This window comes from Amphiura filiformis, chromosome 13 (assembly GCF_039555335.1).
Source record: "Amphiura filiformis chromosome 13, Afil_fr2py, whole genome shotgun sequence".
NCBI classification, from domain to species: Eukaryota; Metazoa; Echinodermata; class Ophiuroidea; order Amphilepidida; family Amphiuridae; genus Amphiura; species Amphiura filiformis.
In genome coordinates this window covers 54010286-54025863 of record NC_092640.1, presented here as the reverse complement: position 1 = coordinate 54025863, position 15578 = coordinate 54010286, and the positions used below count along the sequence as shown (strand labels likewise).

The 15578-nt window shown below is 35.4% G+C and overlaps 1 long non-coding RNA gene across 1 annotated transcript; it reads right to left on the bottom strand.

Annotated features, from left to right (window-relative positions):
• Positions 1-21: 21 nt before the first annotated feature.
• Positions 22-1432, bottom strand: LOC140167330 (uncharacterized). Its single transcript, XR_011861037.1, has 3 exons — positions 1346-1432; positions 994-1196; positions 22-183 (listed from the first exon to the last, which is right to left on the bottom strand). It is a non-coding gene; the product is annotated as an uncharacterized lncRNA (long non-coding RNA).
• Between the last annotated feature and the right edge of the window lie 14146 nt (positions 1433-15578).

The following is a 15578-nucleotide window of genomic DNA, read 5'->3' as shown; positions in this document are numbered from 1 at the left end:
TGATTAACTTACGATTAGTACAGCAAAACTGGTGAGATGGTCACAATGACATATGATCCTATCAGTTGCAGTGATTTCCACCAATCGGCAGCCTTTATTGGACCAGTCTCCTGTCCCATTCTCTAGTTCATAATCCCAAAATACGCATTGAAAATTCTTCAATGTTGTACTTTCATTTTCAGACTGCAAGAAGCCAAATATTATTTAAGACATAAAAATCACGCATATTGTTGCCAGGAGTATTCTTTTTTGATGATTAATTGTTTGTGAGATTTAAGAAAATTATTAGATAAAACAAGAAGTGATGTATCTATACCTGTACATTCGGATAATGGAAGTCGTCAATAGCTTTATCAATGTGCAGGCACCTTTGTCACATGATCAATACTAGCCAAATGCATGTATTGTTTTTATTTACGATTGGTTTGGCTATGGATGTGCGACTGGATTCAGAAAACATACCCCAAACTTTTGGTGAAAATTTGGTGAAAAAACGACCCAAATTAAACCAATATTCGATTTTTTTTCTGTTCAAAATTACGGATTATTTAAATTATTCTGAAAAACAAACATTTAAAACTAAAATCTCTAAACCAGTTTTCTAAAATTGCCGCCCAAAATTTTACCAAAAATACACCCCAAACTTCTCAGTAGTTAAGCTATTGGAAATTCATGTGGGTAAGATCAAATTATCATGTCATTCTCATTCAACCTGTCAACAAGTTAAGACAAAATCATACTAGCCCTACTATAAGATGTTTCAGCTACAGTGACACCTCGTGAAGTCACACAACAGAAATTCCATTATCTATAAGAGGAGGTTTGTGGGTATAATGCAATGGAGAAAAAAACATGTAATCAATACAGCATTGTTTGCTAGGAATTGAACCGGGTACCTTCTCATCAAACCACTCTAATACCTCTTTGAAAGTGACAGAGGTGTCATCGAAGTTGGAACAGATAATGACAGTGACCATGCTTTAGTTGACATACCTGTTTGTGACGATAAGTCGCAATTATTGGTTGATTTTGAGCAAGGTCATAGACTGCGAGTCCTTCAATGGTAGCAGATATGACACGGGTGCCAACCAATCGTGTTCTTTTAGTCGTAGGCTCGTTCGTAAGTCGTCTTGATTGGAATAACTTGCTATTTTGATACACAATGAAGGTAACTGGTAGCACCGCGGTGTCATTGACTAAAAAACGGAAGACAAATATAAGAATATGAATAGCTAGAAAATGATTTAGTATATGAGAACTCAAAGATATTGTTTTAGTATATACAAAATATGATATATTATGATATATGACTCATAATGAAATAGGTCATTGAATACTTAAGTACCTTTTGATCTGAACCTTGACACAACTTCCGATGGCAGCGCAATGGACGTATCTGACTCATCCACTGGTATATCTTCAGGATTGTTGAATATTTCAATATTTCCGACACTGCCGGAATTCCGTATAATATTGGCAAATCCAATTCCATTTTGTAAGCCGGCTTGTGGAACCTGAACAGCTTGAACATCAATATTTGTTCTGCTTACTGTGACATTTGTTCCTTGTTTTTGGAGAGTAATCAGCTGTTCCTCTAATGAGTGTAAAATGCGAGTTGGAACATTTTGATCAACGGCGGCCTCAAAAGCTTCTTCTTCGATATTAAGAATATTGTCTATTGTTTCAATTACTGAAATAGTAACCTAAAACGTTTGAGAGAAAATAAAATGATTCATAATGATAAAAACTAAAGGTTAATAAATCTGCCGTAAAACCTCTACGAGCATTAGCGCCAATCCGGCTTGATATGTTTGTGTCAGTGTGTGGTGGTGGTGGGGGGGTGGGGGGGTGGTGGGGTGAACGACCGACCATAATTATTAAAAAGTGCTGAAAAACAAAAATTGGGCTATTTTGCCGAAAAGTTAGGGGGACGTGTCCCATCTGCTCCCTGGATTGACGCCCATGTCTACTAGTATATAGAGCGCTTTTGATGAAAGCTAAATTAATCCAAACACCATCCATCGACAAATTTATTATGGAGTAAATTAATTACCGATACAAGCTTATACAACTATTGTAAGACCAATCTATTGCATTGGTATATTTACGGCTGTTTCGTTTTAATTTAGCTTTCATCAAAACAACACGCTCGAAATTCTTTGTCAGAGGATGATTTAAGCACTTCCCAGCAAGTCTTGCGGTTAGCACAGCTGTGTGAGTGAACATGACACCACTGCCCGCCCACTGCATACACACGTGCATGGTTAAATTTGAATTTGGACAGATATATTGACAATAAAAACACCTTCAAAAAGTTAGTCGATTTCACATTTTATGTTATCTATGTGAATTATCCTTCATGCATACATCACTTTAGATCTGAAATCGACCAAGTAATAATGACACACGGGCAATTCTAAAACAACATCTTTTGCACAGAGTTCAATGGGATTTGAAAAGTAAAGTGGCAGTTGAAACTCTAGTGATAACACTTTTACAGTGCATGATGGGGCTTCCTTAAATCATCCTCTGATTCTTTGTAAACAGCGTAAACTACGTCATCACATCGTTAATGCGAATGCACGCGACCAGCCGATCATGCGCATTGATGGCGTAGTCCTTGTTTATTTGATTTCGGAAATTTCTATTGCTATATGGGGTAAATGTAGGATTGGCTCGATTACATGATCACTGCACTTCCGTAAGGGGATTCCCAATAATGTGTGATTATAGTTCTCATGCCTTTGTGATCATTACACTTGGAGGAATAGTATAATAAACTACCTGATCTATAAAAACAATTTCTGTGTATACGACCCATCCTCTTTTGAAAACAAATAACATCATTATGTCTTAAGACAATTTCAAGTTTATCCGGGAGTTAATCATGATTGAATTTCTTCGAATAAAATGAGGTTTGTAGCAATTTAACTCATTGCTCCTCATGTATCACTTACTTGTGGTGAAGGCGACTGTACGTTGATGATACTTTCTAGAGCCAGTGCGACAGCCTCTAAACCTGTTGCATTGATTCCACCCGTTTTATTAGTAGCTTCGGCCAAGTCAGAAGAAACATGTGTCACGTTATCCTGCGTTACTGTGTTCTATAATAATTATCATAATAATAATAAGTATCATAATTATAGACCTATGATATTTGAACACTGTAATAACACGATATACACCCTAAAAAGAATTTAAAACTGAGTACATTTGAAACAATACCTTTTATTGGGCTTATAATTTCACATTATTTGTTGATTGTGCGTTTGTTTTTGTTTCTTTCATATACTTTCATGAATATTCCCAGCAAACTTTTGGTATAGGTAAAAACGTTTTAAAAACATTAAAATGTCGGGTTATATAAAGGTCATGACAACGTTTTAAAACGTTTTGTATGAAAACACACTACAACAATATTTTCAAATGTTTTCAAAAAACTTAAATAACATTATGATAAAATATTTGAACCCAGCAAACACAGAAATGTTCTTGAAATGTTTTTTCAAAACCTTTTAATAACATTTAAATGTCGGGTTATATAAAGGTCATGAAAACGTTTTTAAAACGTTATTGAAAATATTTTGGGCAAACATTTTTCGCAAAATATTTTTTCAACCCCAAAATAACATTCTGTTTAGAATGTTTTGTATCAAGTTTTCAAGAATGTTTTTAGAATGTTATTAAAACGTTTTTATACCCTTTATATAACCCGACATTTAAACGTTTTCTGTAAAATATTTTTGTTTACTGAGCAGTAGATTATCAAAAATGTTTTTAAGGTTATGAAAACGTTTTATACTCTTAATATACCCTTTATATAACCCGACATTTAAACGTTTTCTGACAACCTTTTATAAACTTTTGCGAATGATGTCGAAAACGTTTTGTGTTTGCTGGGTTAATTGATTGAAATTGAAAAGTATGCGATATTTGAGGGTGCGTCATTCTCTACGATGTTTGAGTAATATATAGTTTTGCTTTTTAAAATTGTATTGGTGAGTTATGTCAGGTAATGGTTGTGAGAATTGTTTACCTGAGATAAATCTGTGAGCACTGCGTTGATTTCTTCACTATCATCACCGAAACAATCATTGATAACAACATCTTGCCATTGGGGTAAAGACACATGGTCTCCCTTACATTCTCTCGTCCCTCGTGGTCTCACTATAGTGTTAGTAAAAGCATTGTATTTGAACATATTACTTTTGTTTAGTAAGTTTCCTGTGCAAAAATGAGCAGAATATATGTGTTATAACTTAACACGTGATAACGTTTTCGATTGTCCAACAAAACGGGCTTTTATATCGCGGCTGTGCACTCTAGACGTCGTTTCTTTCGAAGAATTGAGCTTTTTTGATATATGAAGAGCTTTGTTCCAAAACGCCTTACACCCACTTGAGCAATTTTCTCCAATGTTTCTCAAATTTGGTTTCGGTAGGTATGTGTGGCTGGAATTTCAAGCCATAAAGCATTTCGAAACATGTCAAAACTGCGGTCACGTCTTTGACCTATTTTGGAAGATTTTTGGAGAATTTTTTGAAAAGATAGCACTTCATCTTTAAAATAATTTTCTGAAAATTGCGACCCAAAATTATACCAAAAAAACCTGAAATGCAACCCAAATTTACGGCACATCCCCATGCCCACCGTTACACCAAGAACACTCCGGCTTAAATCTTATTATTATTAAAAATAAATATAGGTAGAATAATTACCGGTTCCAGAATATAAGGGACATTTTTCTATCGATGCTGCCACCTGGTTATTCTGTGTTTGCGGCCATCTCAATGGATAAGGATCGTTCGTCTCAGCTCCTGGACAAGCCCCTGATTCAGCAAAGAATATAGTTGTCTCAATTTCGAAATTAACCATGAATTTGACCATCATATATCCACAAATTTGAACTTTGACCTTTTTGGTAATAACTTAAGAACGGTAGGTCTTACATAAATCTTTTGTCATAAATTTACATACATTTTTTTTGGATAGAGGATAGAATGGCATTAGCAATGGGAGAAGTTTAATATACTTTTCCCGCCAAAAGCTATTCCGGTTCTATTGCTATCATGCATTTTTGCATACCCAACTCAACTACCTCTAGTAAGGCCAAAAACAAGTTTTGTCTCATGTCCCCGAGCGATTACAAATTCAATGCGGTATGCGGTTTTTATGTTTTATTTTTTTAATCTTTTCAATAAACCAGGTGTTCAGGGGGTTATCCCTTGAAAACATACCGGTGAGTCATTATGTTCTACCAATGGCAATTTGTCTTCATAGTTTGAAAATGAAATAAAAATTACGAAATAAAATGTTATTTTTGAACGTTTTCACCATCAGTAATCCAATGGGCTATTCCAGAAAATAAGTGCACACCCCCTATAGAGGAGTTACTTTTCAATAAAAGAAATGTCTGGATTTCCAGGTCTGCTTTCTGAAAACGACTGGAATTCCAGTTGCAAATGCCACTTGAAAAAGCCTGGAAATCCAATAAAATGAAGGAAAAATTACGGAAATGTCCAAATTGAGGATATTTGATTTTGAACTATTTTTCTGCTGGATTTTTTCGCCTTTGGACACTTTAAAAGTCTGGATTTCCAACAGTCACGATTGGACAAAAGTCCGGAAATCCGAACTCCTCTATAGGGGTGTGCATCTATTTTGTGGAATAGCCCAATGCGCGCGGGGGACATGAGACAACCCTGTTTTTATTTTGGTTAAGCAGCGCAGAATGCCTCCCCTGGTACCTCACAACCTATCTCGCACAATGTTGTTAGGCTTGGGGTAGTCATCTGCACATTTGGGACAATCAAATGAGGCCACACCCCAATATCAATTGGCGCCATTTAGATGCATATAATATTCCAAAATGCAATGAACAGAGCTTACGCTTACCAATGTCATTATCAATCGAAGTTTGCGGTGTTGTTACGCCTGTAGATGTTGGCGTCTGCGGCTGGGTTGGAAGAGACTCTACAAAATAAGAAACGTCAGATAACTGTTAATCTGGAACTAAAGTACATAACAATCATAGTCATTTTTATTTTGTCTTCATTTGGATTACCAAATATATTTCAATTTCTACTAGTAAACCAGTGATGTCTGCAGAGAATTGAGTTTTGTGTGTTCGCTTGAGGTTTTAATACCTACAGTGTGTTGAATATCTTTCACATTTACGTGGTGGTGAGTGGTATAGTCTCTATTGCATACATTGTACAGACTATATAGTCACTTTTGAAAGAGAAAACGTATATAAACTGTGTAAGAGAATGCTATTAGCGTTACTTAGCCATGTTAGCTGAACAAAAAATCGCGACCAATAAATACTACTTGGGCGCACTACAGTTTTACAATGACAAGTAAAAGATCACGTTCTTCTTTTCTTAAAGATCAATACTTTAAATTTTCGGTATTTTTATGATTATGGATTATTACTGATTCTGAAAGAAGCAAACCACAAGATGTTTGTGCCTGCCAAAGACAGGTTGTGAATTATTTAAGTGGTAAGTTTTATGTGTCCATTACCTAAGAATGTTTGAAATTTTTATGAATATGGAAGGGAAACATCGTCATCTGATTTCAATTCATCTCCATTGCATCTATAAAGCAAGATTGAGAGTCATTATAAAACAGCTTATGATCTGGTAATTCCGACCTTGGGTGGAAAGTCTGTATTATGAGTAACTCTGTGCTGACTGTGAAAGCTAGTGAATGGCAATTTACTCTGAATCACTAAACTGGAGAACTGTGCAATATGTCCCATAGGATAAGTTTCTTATGTTGAAAGCCGTTTTCTGATTTGTGAGTCCGTGTGTCATTCAATGTCCTACTAAGGGTGCACAGGAGGCCTTTAATTGTTACCCAAAATGTTATAGGCCCATTCAGTGATTTGCTCATCCGGACGATCGTAAAAATCATCAAAATTCAGATTTTGGTATTGTTGTCATTGTGATATCTCATATAGCCTGCAAGTCGTCAATCCGAAGTTGAAGGTAGGGGGCACAATGTTTGCGAAACATGATCCGGAAGTGGGTATCGCATCGCGCTTGTGCGACGCAGGGGAATCTGAGGGGTGATGTGCCCCCTCTGTCGTTGGAATTTTTTACAAAATGAGCCGCCAAATGAAGGCATTTGGTGGACACTTTTACCCTATTATTGACAGTTGTAGTTGACAAAACTTTGTCGGGGGGGGGTCAGAGAAACAAATTGGCAAGTGAGCTTTATTCTGACCCGATTTTGGTGGGATATATGCGTCGCACGAAAATGTTTAGTTTCATACTATTTGAAGTGAAAGTTGGGTTCATTTCCCGCGAAGTGCCCAAAAATGTGCAATTTTACACTATTTTATACCAATTTAAGGTGTTAAGTGGGTACTACACCCCTGGCCAATTTTGTGCCTATATTTGCATTTTCTCAAAAATTATAGCACATTGGTGACAGGTGAGCTATGTATATTATAGCCGCAAGGACTACAACTACTGTACTGACAATTCAGCAACTCAAAGCAAGTAGTTATTGATTTATTGATCAAATATTGGTTTTCCTCATTTTTTACTGTAACGCCACAACTGTTGTCTGTGATGAAATAAAATTTCCAGTGCAGTAGTTGTAGTCCTTGCCCCTATAATATACATATCTTACTTGTCCCCAATGCGCTATAATTTTTGAGAAAAATACAAAAATAAGCACAAAATTGGGCAGGGGTGTAGTACCCCCTTAACAGAACTAAGAACACGGATTTTTTTCTTTGATTGTCGGGGGGTGGGTAAAAGAAAGAACTTAAAAAAATTTACCAAATTTTTCATTAATACCAAATGACAATTTGAATGACTTATCCTTCACGTCTAAGCAATTTATAAACAATTTTAATTAATTTTTTTGCACTTGTGCTGGGATCACTGAATGGGTCTTTAAATAAAGTAAAAAGAACCTTTACGATCCGAGTAGATATCTGTTGTGATAAGCTGTGATAATTACCTGCTGTTGAACCAAAGGCATTTGCTGAATAGACGTATGAAGAGCCACACTCTCCTTCGCAAATAGCATATACAACCACAGACATTCTTGCCATCCGATTGGTATGAGAATGAGATACAGTGTGATGTCCAGCAGACACACTACTACGTAAACAGCACATCGAGTTGTTCGATGTGTGGAGTGAATTCGAGTCCAACAAAGGTGTGTCATCCAAGAGAACTCCATCAAGATACTCACATTCTAGTATTACATTTATGTAATATGTGTGTGTGGTGGTGTACTCGATAACAGGGAATGCTATATCAGTTGTGAACGATGAGATTGGTGTAACTATAAGCATAGATGAATCGCCACGTGGTGGATTATTGGTATAGTAGTCCTTCATGTACTGTACCACCATGATAGGCTGGTCCGATGTAAATGATACAATAGTATCCCCTGTGACATCTGCTTCATAAAATGACTCGGCAGGGATATGTGTAATGTTGCCATCAGACATTTGCAATGTAGCTGAATGGACTGCACTATGCACTCGGTAAACGTAACCAGAATTTAAACTTAGAAATGGAGTCAAGACAAAGTTGTGGCCCCAGCTATGTACGGGCGGTAGTTGTTCTAATAAGACATCAATAGTACTTGTCACACCTCGTACATTTGTAAGCACACCAGAGATCACAGCAATGGGCTTATTACTCTCCACAAAGGTTCCTGACAAATCTTCACCTCCACCACCGTCGTAACGATAACTCTCGTATTTTTTTAGAATAATGTGATGCTTTTGTCCTGTAGGTGTTCTGATGTTAATCGACGTATTCGAATAGACTGATGAGATACAGAAGCATGACGGGGAGGACGCGGAGTAAGGTGTGTAGGAGGCAACGTAGTATTGTGTGCCTAACTGCGAAGTTGGAGCGACACTAAAAACGTCTCCGTCGCGATGCTCATTGTCTATGGCAAAGACTGAAACGTGTTTCGAAGGCTGTAATATGATAGTTTTGTTTTGTTTTTGATCTCCGTGATAAAGACTTACGTCAATACCGACTTCATCGATAGATAAGCGAATATCAGCTAGTTGGTCTTTACTGATGGTTGTATTCACCTCATACTCGCCAGGGATGATCATCGTAATATCAACTGGTTCCGTTGAAGTTGTCGTAATTACCACGTGTGGTGGCCAATTGCCAAACACATATGGTATACTAAATACATATTCTTCACCATATGTCACTGTTAAAACAAACAAAATGAAAGAGAGCATTGAATAAATTGATAGTAAGGCAGCGTGTACAATCACTATTTTGCGTGGTCTAACCACCAGATTAGTCATTTCCAATTTTCCTTCACAATTTTCATATGGCTTTTCATCCGGCCTGTTAAATTAAAGCTAGGTTGAAATCAAGTTGAAATTAGGTTAGGTTGAAACGTTGATTCAACGTCGAAATCCTAACCTGTGCCCACTGGGTTACGTGTGGAATGTTTGTACTTCTTTTATTATCACTGGCTGCAGGAGATCCATTGCTATAATGCAATATAGCATTCCTGGTATTCCTGGTGGAATACCAGGGATTACAGCATCTCAGTAACCATATATCACAGCTACTTCATATTATCACCAGCTAGGAAGCATATGACTAGAAGTAAGTACTTTCCCATATTTTATTTGCATATTTAATTAACGTTAATGACATATTTTTTGAAAAAGTGTAGCTCATAGCAACTTCTGAACATGCTACAAAGTTGGTTGAGGTGTCAAATTAAAGTTCTGTGTTTTCAACCTATTTGCAGATACTTAGGGGGTGAGGTCATGATACTATCTTAAAGTTCTAATGTTCAAATATGAATATTATTTAGCTAATTAGCATAATATTATGATTAGAAATTATTGTTTTTCTGACATATCACTTGAACTTTATATATGCAACAACTTGTTCTGTTCCATTGATATATTTTGGCCCGTAATTAATTTCTATTAGTTGATTACTTAATAGCACTGTTTGAAAACAATATAATACATAAGAAATATAATGTATTGTATATAATGTGTTATATAGGATAAAGGCTCATTCTACCAGTTTGTTGCGTCATCTGTTGAAAGTTTTTCACCCGCAACTTTTGAACGCAATGTGCGATTTTTACAAATAAAAATTAAAAGAAAGCTGAATGTTTAAGTAAATAATATCATAAGATAAATTCCTCGAATTGCTTTTTAGCACCCAATCCCTGGTATTCACTGGGCACATAAGCCATGTAAGCAGACAAATTAAGCCAGATATTTCGAGATAATCAATTATAGCATCAGGATGCGTTAAGAAACAAATGGCATCTTTCAAATAGTTCGAACTAGAACTCCTCGTGCCTAAACTAACATTCTACATTTGTCACACAGAAAGTGCTTCTATTTTCGAAAAAGAACGAAACGATAGGGGGAGGGCATTGGATAAGATTATTGTATATTTTAACAATTATTACTTTTAACTCTTAAAATATGATCATTACTATTTTCTTCCGTTCGGATTAAAATGTATCAAACAACACAGATAAACTTTTTTTATAATCTAAACTATTACATGCCTAAAACGTTTCTACATTTTATTTACTTACATGTAGCCACGACACTGCCAATAATCAACACAATATGCAGAAAAAGTAACATCTTCGTCATTTATCCACTCAATACTTTCGTCTTAGAGCTTATTTTAGGAGCGTTTGGTAATTGCAAGAACCTTTGAAGGTAATGTTATCATAATTCGTAGAGTCCGACTTTTTAAAAAAAAATTATAAGTTCAACACTGAAGAGGAAGTATACCAACAATAATCGGTGCTCTACTTTTTACAATACCAAAACGAAGAACAAAGTGGGCTGAAAGAAATGCGTCAAAGATGAATTATTTAATTCTTTAATTCAACTTCGCCCTTCTTTCAATCAATTAATCAATATATAATAGCCTATAGGTGAAGTGAGTTCATTTGGAAATCTATTTTACACCCTCCCTGTCTAAAACGTGAAGTGCTTCAGGCGACTCGCCGAGCGCGAGTAGCGATCAAGTTTTTGTACTGTTTTATTTGCACTAAAGGCGGTTTATACTTGGATTCTATTCGGCAATATACCGTGATCAGAACAATTATTATATTCATAACTTTGATATGAAAGTATGGATAATTTTATCGGCCCCAATTTACTACCGTCCTTATACTAAAGCCATGATTTTTCCGTGTTACAAAATGTAAATTCCGTGTTACAAATTGGACGATTCCGTGATTTTCCGTTTAAAGCACTGAAAAGTGAATACAAACATGTTTTTAAAAGTGTAATTTGTGTATTTTCAATAATTTATGTTTAGATTTTGTGATACAAATTTTTTTTAATATAAGTCAATATTTTTACCATTTTTACGGTTTTTAGCACCTAAACTTTGTGCGCTGCAAAAAACATAATTTTTTGGTTAAAATGAGTTCACATGGTAAGTTTTTTGCGCTTAGCGTGGGAGCTGGGAAAATTTTCGAAGGAGATCCATGTCTTAGGATTATTTTCTTCAAAACAGACTCATGTGTATTAAAGGATTTCATACGAAAACAAACATACCCACACACAGTGTCAACACCCTGTATTATAAATATTTTTTCCATAAAGCTCCATACTCCGTTGAAATCAATATTCTATTATTGACACAGATAAAGAAAGTTTACATATGCATTGTGTTATAGGACTTGCACCTGGAACTTAACTGAATGGGCTAAACGTGTTCCTTTATACCTATAAAGTATAATTGTAATTCTCAAAATTAAATATATCACAATTTTTACGGGCGATTTAAATAAAATCCCTTTAAAAGGGATGTACCGGCAAAAGGATGAATTACAATGAGTAACATTAGATTTCGTTTTTAAAATATAAATATTCAGTAAAAATAATTTTTAAGTGTAAAGATTATGGTACCGTTGTATTTTGAGCCAAATTCCATTTGTTGCTGTTTCCTCAAAATCTGTCTTTACGTTGTTACATAAATTTGAAATAAGATGAAATAAATTCCAAACATTTAATAACATTTAACACCAAATGTAATCATTTGGTATAGTACCAAATGTGATCATTTGATGTGATCCTTCTACATCCTTAAGAATTTCGGAAGCTAATTCATTAGCGATTTTGCCCAATAGTTTATGTATTCTTCTCTCACTTACGTCAAAACTGTCTATATAGTATAATTGTGATTGCACAAATGAAACTTGTCAAAGCAAACAACATTCGCATCTTTTAGTATAGATTAATTCATAACAATCTAGTTTTGAAAATTTAAACACACAGAATATTTTAAAAACACTATATATCAAGAATAATTATTTTTGGAATATATATATAAACAACAAATATATTATAGGCCTACACATACTGAAACCCAAAGCTATTGTATTAATTTTGTTAGCATGGTTAAAGACTAGTGATATACGTATAGGAACATAACTCGTTACATCTGCATTAAAGCTCCATTTTTCTGATTTATATCATCATTATTATAGACCAAAATATATGAAGTTAATCAACTTATCCAAAAGAAGGTAATTGTTTATCATGTGTGCAAATAGGTTTTGATAGCAGACTTTTACACCCTCTTCTATCATAACATCTAATTATTATCCTGTGAAACTCCTATTAAAATGTAAAACCAATTAATTTTCATGTGTAAGTTCACTGGAATAGATGTGTAATGACATCAAAACAGTTTCATAACTTATAGCAAGATCGCTGCTAGATAACCTTGACCCTGCTTGAAAAGCACTATGACCACAGACTGACACACAGATATTGGAACTTGTACTGAGTATTATATTGTCCCCTGTGCTTTATACTCTAATAAGGTCAACGTGCATGGTAAGAGGACCAGCGAATTTGCCAAATGTTCAATTTAGAAAGAAAGTTCCCTAAAATATATACTGATTTTACCTTAATAATGCAAAATCAACACAAAACTTCTGTTGTCTTCACACACCAATTTTGGTATTTCTATTTGCCTTGACAACTTGATAATTTTTTGACAATATTTTCTGTTTTGTTCATACACTATCTAATAGAAAGTTAGAAACAACAACAAACTTGAGAAAATTAATAAGTACCGGCCAGCTGTGGCTGGCCGGTACAAAAATGCAGTAAAACATATACACAACAAGCAGCGGTCGCCGCTAATTAGTGTATTGCATTTCAAGTTAGTGTACTGGAAACAAAATCCTGGTTTTACCTGAAAACAAATCGATTTTTCTTGTAATAGCAACATCATATGGGGTACTAGAGCATGCACAAATCGTAATAATGTGTAGATTATAGAAACTCTGTCGTATCTCATATGATAGTCATGGTATGCTTAGCCTGAGTCGCTCGGCCTATCTCGAACAAAATCGCCATGCGTAGCTGGTGAAAAACGAGAGGATTCGCTGTACTATCACGGCAATTTTTGACACGAAGATATAGGGATGATGACGATAAAGGGCCAGTGCAAACGAAACCCCCAAAATGTTGTAATTTTACCATATTTTGGTCCAAAACATAGTGTTTTCGGCTAAAAAGGAACATGCACGGGCCCATCTGGCCCAATGGTAAATCCGGCTCTGACTGGCATAAATTTCTTTTTGACATTGGATGGACTTTGGTGAAAATTTGTGAAGAAGATTGTAACAAGATCTTTATCATGAGTCATCTGCCCCAGTTTTTCCAGATGAGCAACAGGGAGAACAGAATTGATTTGTGGGGGTATTGCGGAGATTTTGAGCCCAGGATCTCTCGCACTAAACGCAAAAACCCTAATCAGTGTACGACACTGCTCCATCTTGTTTTCAGATGATTATTTCAGCAGCGTTTGTAATAAGAATAAGAAAAGATATTGAAATTGAACCCACTTCTATAACTGAAGAGGAAGTCACTTGGTATAATACTGTCCTGGTTTAGAAGAGGAAGTTACGTCTTTAATACTGTCCCTGGTATAGGCAAAAACTACCAGGTCTCTACGTTATACCATAGATCATCTGGTTATACAAAAAAAAGTTTTGAAATTCAACTTCACACTTCTTTCAAGTAATCAATTATTATATTGTTTCATATTGGTCAAGTGTTTATCAAAATTGAACCCACTTAGTAACGTCCTTCTTTTGTCAGTGTAAAAGGAAGTTACGTGGCCTATAATACTGTCCTTGGTCGGTATAGCCGACAAGAGGAGTCTTTAAATAAGACAAAGTTCACGGATCAGGCGTCAAGTAATTTGTCCCCGTTACTCAAGGCATATTAGAGAGATTGCAATTTCCAATCACCGTGATCGTACAATCGTCTATCTATTAAAAATCACTCTCCTGTATCGAAGTGAGATCGCGTATTTTTTAGCCAGTTTAATATTTTGCACGTTCAAAATGAACATGGAGACATCGTTGAAAATGCACGAAATTTGTCCATTTCATAATATGTTAAAGACAGTCAAGAATAACGAAGGAAAGTCGTATTATTATTATGATTTTTGTTTGTGTTAAAAATAATAAAATTGACTTCATTTATACGCGTTGTTCATACGCAGAGATTGTCCATTGAAATGTGTGTGATACTTTCCGTATAAAAATGACATTGTGAGTTCACATTTTGGACACCAACGTCGTATAAAACGCAAGGGCTACGTTAAAATATGTTGATTTTTACAGCATGTCGAGGTTCATACAACGAGCCTAATTTTCACCCAAAAAATGTCTCATTTTGAAAGTAGGCCTAAAGTCATGATATATGGATACATCTACATACCAAAATATTTGTTTGGCAACTATGATAAGCACTGAAATACAATTAACTTAAGCAGCATGTTGACCTTGATTTTTAGTCAAAATCAAAACCATGCTGTATACATGGTATAGAAGTGGGCACAAGAATCGGTCAACATTAAATTTTCAATCGCATCGCCCTCTAGCGACTAGATCAGATGCTAGTTCCAGCCCGCGCCTTGTTCTCCTTCGTGACGAATGAGCACAATCCAGCTTGGAACCGAGACTAGCAATTGTCTGGCTGCCGAATGCACTTTTGCCACAGAAGATTGTTTTGGTGTCCATTTTTTGGTTTTTGATGGATATTGCTTCTTAAGGCCATCAATTTCAAAAACAAGTTTATTGGACCTCTGTCAGTATTTTGAGATATGAATATGAGTCAAAATTCAATACATCTATGACAATCTAAAACGTATGATGGTGTCTTTGCTCAAATGGGCACAGAGACAGAAAGAGGCAGAGAGAGGGACCAATAGAGATAAGCATGGACAGCGCACAAACACCTGTTTACAATCACAAACGATTTTTTTTGTTAAATAAATTTAAATTAAAATAGGAATACCAAGTCTTATTCTTTACTACAATAAATTAATTAATTAATTGAATTTGAATTAATGATTAATTTATTATTAAATGACTTCTTTTTCAAAGAAAGTCTACTAATTTGATATGGGAATGACCTTTTACAATAACAATGTCAAGATTGTTTATGCTATTGTTAATAACTTATCAGTCAAGTTAGCTCAATCATTAAGGCGTTCGACTATGGTGCGACAGGTTGCGGGTTCGAACCCTGGCGGTGCCTAGTATGC